A 6582-nucleotide genomic window follows, 5' to 3' on the forward strand; every position below is an offset into this window, starting at 1 on the left:
CTTCTATCACAGATCCGAAGGCAAGACATTCGTTGCTAAGTATGGATCCTTTCTAGAGAAGGAGTTTCTCTCGAAAGAAGTGAGTGGGAGGAAAGTAGAACTTGATGAGGTAATTGTACCTGCTCCCTTATTGGAAAGTAGTTCATCGCAGAAACCAGTTTCTGTGACGCCTATACCAATTAGTGAGGAAGTTAATGATGATGATCATGGAACTTCAGATCAAGTTATTATTGAACCTCGTAGGTCAACCAGCGTAAGATCCGCACCAGAGTGGTATGGTAATCATGTTCTGGAGGTTATGTTACTAGACCATGACGAACCTACGAACTATGAAGAAGCGATGGTGAGCCCAGATTCCGCAAAATGGCTTGAGGCCATGAAATCTGAGATGAGATCCATGTATGAGAACAAAGTATGGACTTTGGTTGACTTGCCCGATGATCGGCAAGCCATAGAAAATAAATGGATCTTCAAGAGGAAGACGGACGCTGATAGTAGTGTTACTATCTACAAAGCTAGAATTGTCGCAAAAAGGTTTTTGACAAGTTCAAAGTGTTGACTACGATGAGATTTTCTCATTCGTATCTATGCTTAAGTCTGTCCGAATCATGTTAGCAATTGCCGCATTTTATGAAATCTGGCAAATGGATAAACAAAACTGCATTCCTTAATGGATTTATTAAAGAAGAGTTGTATATGATGCAACCAGAAGGTTTTGTCAATCCTAAAGGTGCTAAAAAAATATGCAAGCTCCAGCGATCCATCTATGGACTGGTGCAAGCATCTCGGAGTTGGAATATACGCTTTGATAAGTTGATCAAAGGATATAGTTTTATACAGACTTGCGGTGAAGCCTGTATTTACAAGAAAGTGAGTGGGAGCACTACAACATTTCTGATAAGTATATGTGAATGACATATTGTTGATCGGAAATAATGTAGAATTATTCTGCAAATCATAAAGGAGTGTTTGAAAGGAGTTTTTCAAAGAAAGACCTCGGTGAAGCTGCTTACATATTGAGCATCAAGATCTATAGAGATAGATCAAGACGCTTGATAAGTTTTTTCAATGAGTACATTCCTTAACAAGATTTTGAAGTGGTTCAAAATGGAACACTCAAAGAAAGAGTTTCTTGCCCGTGTTACAAGGTGTGAAATTGAGTAAGACTCAAAGCCCGACCACGGCAGAAGATAGAAAAAGAATGAAAGTCATTCCCTATGCCTCGACCATAGGTTCTATAAAGTATGCCATGCTGTGTACTAGATCTATTGTATACCCTACACTGATTTTGGCAAGGGAGTACAATAGTGATCTAGGAGTAGATCACTGGACAGCGGTCAAAATTATCCTTAGTGGAATAAGGATATGTTTCTCGATTATGGAAGTGACAAAAGGTTCATCGTAAAGGGTTATGTCGATGCAAGTTTTGACACTAATCTAGATGATTCTAAGTCTCGGTCTAGATACATATTGAAAGTGGGAGCAATTAGCTTGAGTAGCTCCGTGCAGAGCATTGTAGACATAGAAATTTGCAAAATACTTACGGATCTGAATGTGACAGACCCGTTGACAAATTATCTCACAAGCAAAACATGATCACACCTTAGTACTCTTTGGGTGTTAATCACATAGCGATGTGAACTAGATTACTGACTCTAGTAAACCCTTTGGGTGTTGATCACATGACGATGTGAACTATGGGTGTTAATCACATGGTGATGTGAACTATTGATGTTAAATCACATGGCGATGTGAACTAGATTATTGACTCTAGTGCAAGTGGGAGACTGAAGGAAATATGCCCTAGAGGCAATAATAAAGTTATTATTTATTTCCTTATATCATGATAAATGTTTATTATTAATGATAGAATTGTATTAACCGGAAACATGATACATGTGTGAATACATAGACAAACAGAGTGTCACTAGTATGCCTCTACTTGACTAGCTCGTTGATCAAAGATGGTTATGTTTCCTAGCCATAGACATGAGTTGTCATTTGATTAATGGGATCACATCATTAGGAGAATGATGTGATTGACTTGACCCATTCCGTTAGCTTAGCACTCGACCGTTTAGTATGTTGCTATTGCTTTCTTCATGACTTATACATGTTCCTATGACTATGAGATTATGCAACTCCCGTTTACCGGAGAACACTTTGTGTGCTACCAAACGTCACAACATAGCTGGGTGATTATAAAGGTGCTCTACAGGTGCTTCCAAAGGTACTTGTTGGGTTGGCGTATTTCGAGATTAGGATTTGTCACTCCGATTGTCGGAGAGGTATCTCTGGGCCCACTCAGTAATGCACATCACTATAAGCCTTGCAAGCATTGTAACTAATGAGTTAGTTGCGGGATGATGTATTACGGAACGAGTAAAGAGACTTGCCGGTAACGAGATTGAACTAGGTATTGAGATACCGACGATCGAATCTCGGGCAAGTAACATACTAGTGACAAAGGGAACAACGTATGTTGTTATGCGGTTTGACCGATAAAGATCTTCGTAGAATATGTGGGAGCCAATATGAGCATCCAGGTTCCGCTATTGGTTATTGACCGGAGACGTGTCTCGGTCATGTCTACATAGTTCTGGAACCCGTAGGGTCCGCACGCTTAAAGTTAGATGACGGTTAAATTATGAGTTTATGTGTTTTGATGTACCGAAGGAGTTCGGAGTCCCGGATGAGGTCAGGGACATGACGAGGAGTCTCGAAATGGCCGAGACGTAAAGATCGATATATTGGACGACTATATTCGGACTTCGGAAAGGTTCCGAGTGATTCGGGTATTTTTCGGAGTACCGGAGAGTTACGGGAATTCGTATTGGGCCTTAATGGGCCATACGGGAAAGGAGAGAAAGGCCCCAAAGGGTGGCCGCACCCCTCCCCATGGACTAGTCCGAATTGGACTAGGGAGGGGGGCGCCCCCTTCCTTCCTTCTCCTTCTCCCTTTCCTTCTCCTACTCCAACAAGGAAAGGAGGAGTCCTACTCCCGGTGGGAGTAGGACCCCCCCCCTTGGCGCGCCCTCCTCCTTGGCCGGCCGCCTTCCCCCTTGCTCCTTTATCTACGGGGGCAGGGGGCACCCCATAGTGACAACAATTGATCATTGATCTCTTAGCCGTGTGCGGTGCCCCCCTCCACCATATTACACCTCGATAATATTGTAGCGGTGCTTAGGCGAAGCCCTGCGTCGGTAGAACGTCATCATTGTCACTACGCCGTCGTGCTGACGAAACTCTCCCTCAAAACTCGGCTGGATCGGAGTTCGAGGGACGTCATCGAGCTGAACGTGTGCTGAACTCGGAGGTGCCGTGCGTTTAGTACTTGATCGGTCGGATCGTGAAGACGTACGACTACATCAACCGCGTTGTGTTAACGCTTCCGCTTTCGGTCTACGAGGGTACGTGGACAACACTCTCCCCTCTCGTTGCTATGCATCACCATGATCTTGCGTGTGCGTAGGATTTTTTTTGAAATTACTACGTTCCCCAACAGTGGGTGCACTCAGCGTGCCCCCACTGGTTCAAAGATTCAATCGACAACAACATAGTCAGCTCAAAGTGCGAGTTTGCTTAGAGGCAAATCAAAACACCCAGTGGGTGTACAGATGCGAAGCGCAGACAGATGAAAAGATTCTTTGAAAGAAAGTTTTCAGGTACCATATCCTAACAGAACAAGCCAAAAGAGTCAGTCGACAATCTGCTAACCTGGACGTTGCTCTGGAGAGCGGAGCTGGCATCATAAGCAGCATGGCTGGCTTCCCGCACCATCTTCATCTTCTCCATCATAATGCCTGCCTGGCGGATAGCCTCTTTTGCAGCACCCACCTGGTCCTCTGGGACGTGATGTGCAGCAAAAAGTGATGGTGGATCGGCGGGAGTCTGCGCGGCTGACGCTGAAGGCTGAGCACTCGACAGCGGTATGGAGAAGGAGACGGAAGTCCGATTGGCATCGCCGGTGTCCTGAATTACCGGTTCCGCCACCGGCGTCGACTGAGGCGTCTTGCCAGCGGACGTTTTTCCTGTTTCTTCTCCCAAGGGCCTCTGTGGCTCGTCGTCGTCGTCGTCGAGGAGGTCAATGACGTTGAGAGGAGCTGTAAAAAGATTAGTCGCCAAAAGATCATCTTCGATTGGTTATATCGCAGTTCAATCGACAAAGCAAAGACAAGATCACAAAGATTATACCTGGGTTGGAGGTGACCGCATCTTCCATGTCCTCATCCTCGTTTTTATAAGAAGATGTCCTAGAGGTAGCGGCACTGCTAGTTTCAAGATTCGATCGGTCAAACCAAGGAAAAATAGACAACACAGAATTCCGGGTAAAACTGAAGACAAGACACTTACGCAGAGGCGACAGGGATGTCGATTTTGATTCTGGGCAGCGCCTTTCGGGTCTTCTGCGGTACGACCTTGGATTGTTTCGGAGCCTTTTCAGTCGGCGCCGGAGAAGACGTCCGAGGATGTTTTGACGACTGCCCAGTCGGAGCGGTTGCCTTGTCGCGGGCGCTTGCGGGATCGTGGGTGAGCTTGGATCGCCTTTCCCTGCGGGGAGGTGAGTCGATCTCTTCTTCATCACTCGGGTCGTCGCTCTCCTCGTCCCCTTCACTGTCAGAATGCCACTCGCCGCTTTCACCTTCGCTTGCCTCCCCTTCCGGGTCCTACTCCTGCTCTTTGTTGGGCATCGAATACATCTCAGTAAGGGCCTAGAAGAAAACAAGCAAGACAAAGTCAGTCGGTGGACCATAAACAGTTGCATGATAAATCAAGATAACACTCGATAATTCAGAGTTGGACCTTGTCTGGTTCATAGGATTGGTGGAGTGGAGGGATTCTCCTGGCCCCCTGGGGTTATCTTTGTTGCCAGTGATACCCCTCAACCACTTCTCCACCGTATCCTCGTCGACTTCTTCTGGATGCACCCGAGTGGAATCTTCAATGCCCAAATACATCCACATCGGATGGTCACGGGCCTGAAGTGGCTGAATACGTCATCTGAGGAAGACTTCCAGCAGATCCATACCGGTCACGCCCTCACGAATGAGGTAGACCAGTCGCTCAACCAGCACCTTCACCTCCGCTTTCTCCTCCGGGGTCACTTTCAAGGCGGAGGGCTTCTCCACACGAGCCATAGAAAAGGGAGGAAGTCCGGTCGACTGTCCTGTAGTCGGCTAGTCTTTGCAGTAAAACCAGGTCGACTGCCACCCTCGGACTGACTCGGGAAGGATTATGGCTGGGAAAGAGCTCTTACCCCTCATTTGAATTCCAAGACCCCCACACATCTGGATCACTTTTGTCTTCTCGTCACTCGGATTGGCCTTTTTGACCGACTGGGAGCAACACGTGAAAATGTGCTTGAAGAGGCCCCAGTGTGGTCGACAACCCAAGAAATTTTCACACAGAGACATGAAAGCAGCAAGATACACGATGGTGTTGGGGGAAAAGTGGTGAAGTTGTGCCCCAAAGAAGTTCAAGAAAGCTCGGAAAAAGGATGGGGAGGCAAAGAAAACCCGCGGTCGACGTGGGTGGTGAGGAGGACACACTCACCCTCCTGCGGTCGGGGCTCAGTCTCGTCCGCCGGGAGCCGCGCGGATCCGTGGGGAATCAATCCCTCCTTGGCCAGATCGTCGATGCCGTCCTGGTGAATCGTCGACCGGATCCAATCTCCCTGGATCCAGCCGCGTGGCAGACCGGACCTCGAGGAAGATCCGCCCCGGCTGGACTTCTTCCCCTTCGCCTTCGCCGTCGCCTTCTTCGCGCGCTCCAATGCCACCGTCTTCTCCTTCCCCATCGCAGCGGACAAAGCTCGAATGGAGCAGCGGCGCCGGGGCAGGAGCGGATGCGATGGAGAGAACAGAGAAGAAGAGGAAGAATGGGTGCGCACTGTTCAAAAACCCCGGACCGACGCCTTATATGAGGTTGCTTCCGAGTGACTGACTTGTGGACCCGGGCGATCTTATCAAATCCCGCAACAGTCGCGCGAGCGATACATGGCGAAAAAGGCGGCATGGAAATCAAGGCAGCCCTACCTTATCCAGCCCGATTGCTGCGACCTCCTCCGCCCCACGCGCTTCCCAAAAATTCGAATCCCGCGAGATTCGCTGACAGCAGAACAACCTGTCAGACGGAAGATTTTCTCCATATCAACACTCGAAGCTTAACAACGAAAGTTCACTCGACAAAACCAAGAATGGATCAAGGCGACTGAACAAGAAGTTGAAGTCATCATGATTGTTCATTTAATCCCAGGACAAGGCATTTCCAAAGCGCAAAAGTTGAGTCGGAAAGATTATCAACTCCTTCTCCACTCGAACCCTGAACCATTCGGGGGCTAATGATGAAGCCATGTACCTAGGGTAGGGTCATAGGCCTGACCTAGACACCCTCCCCTAGGACTTCACCCTAAAACCAGAAGCAATCGAAGAGGAGTCATCATCCACTCGACCATAAGGCATTCCACTCGGAAGACTCGAAGTCACTCGGCCATGGAGACTGTCACTCGACCGCCAGAAGATCTAAACCACTCCGCACTGCAACGGTCGGACATTACATCATAGCTTTATGTTTCTTTATTAC

This window comes from Triticum aestivum, chromosome 5D (assembly GCF_018294505.1).
Source record: "Triticum aestivum cultivar Chinese Spring chromosome 5D, IWGSC CS RefSeq v2.1, whole genome shotgun sequence".
Taxonomy (NCBI): Eukaryota; Viridiplantae; Streptophyta; class Magnoliopsida; order Poales; family Poaceae; genus Triticum; species Triticum aestivum.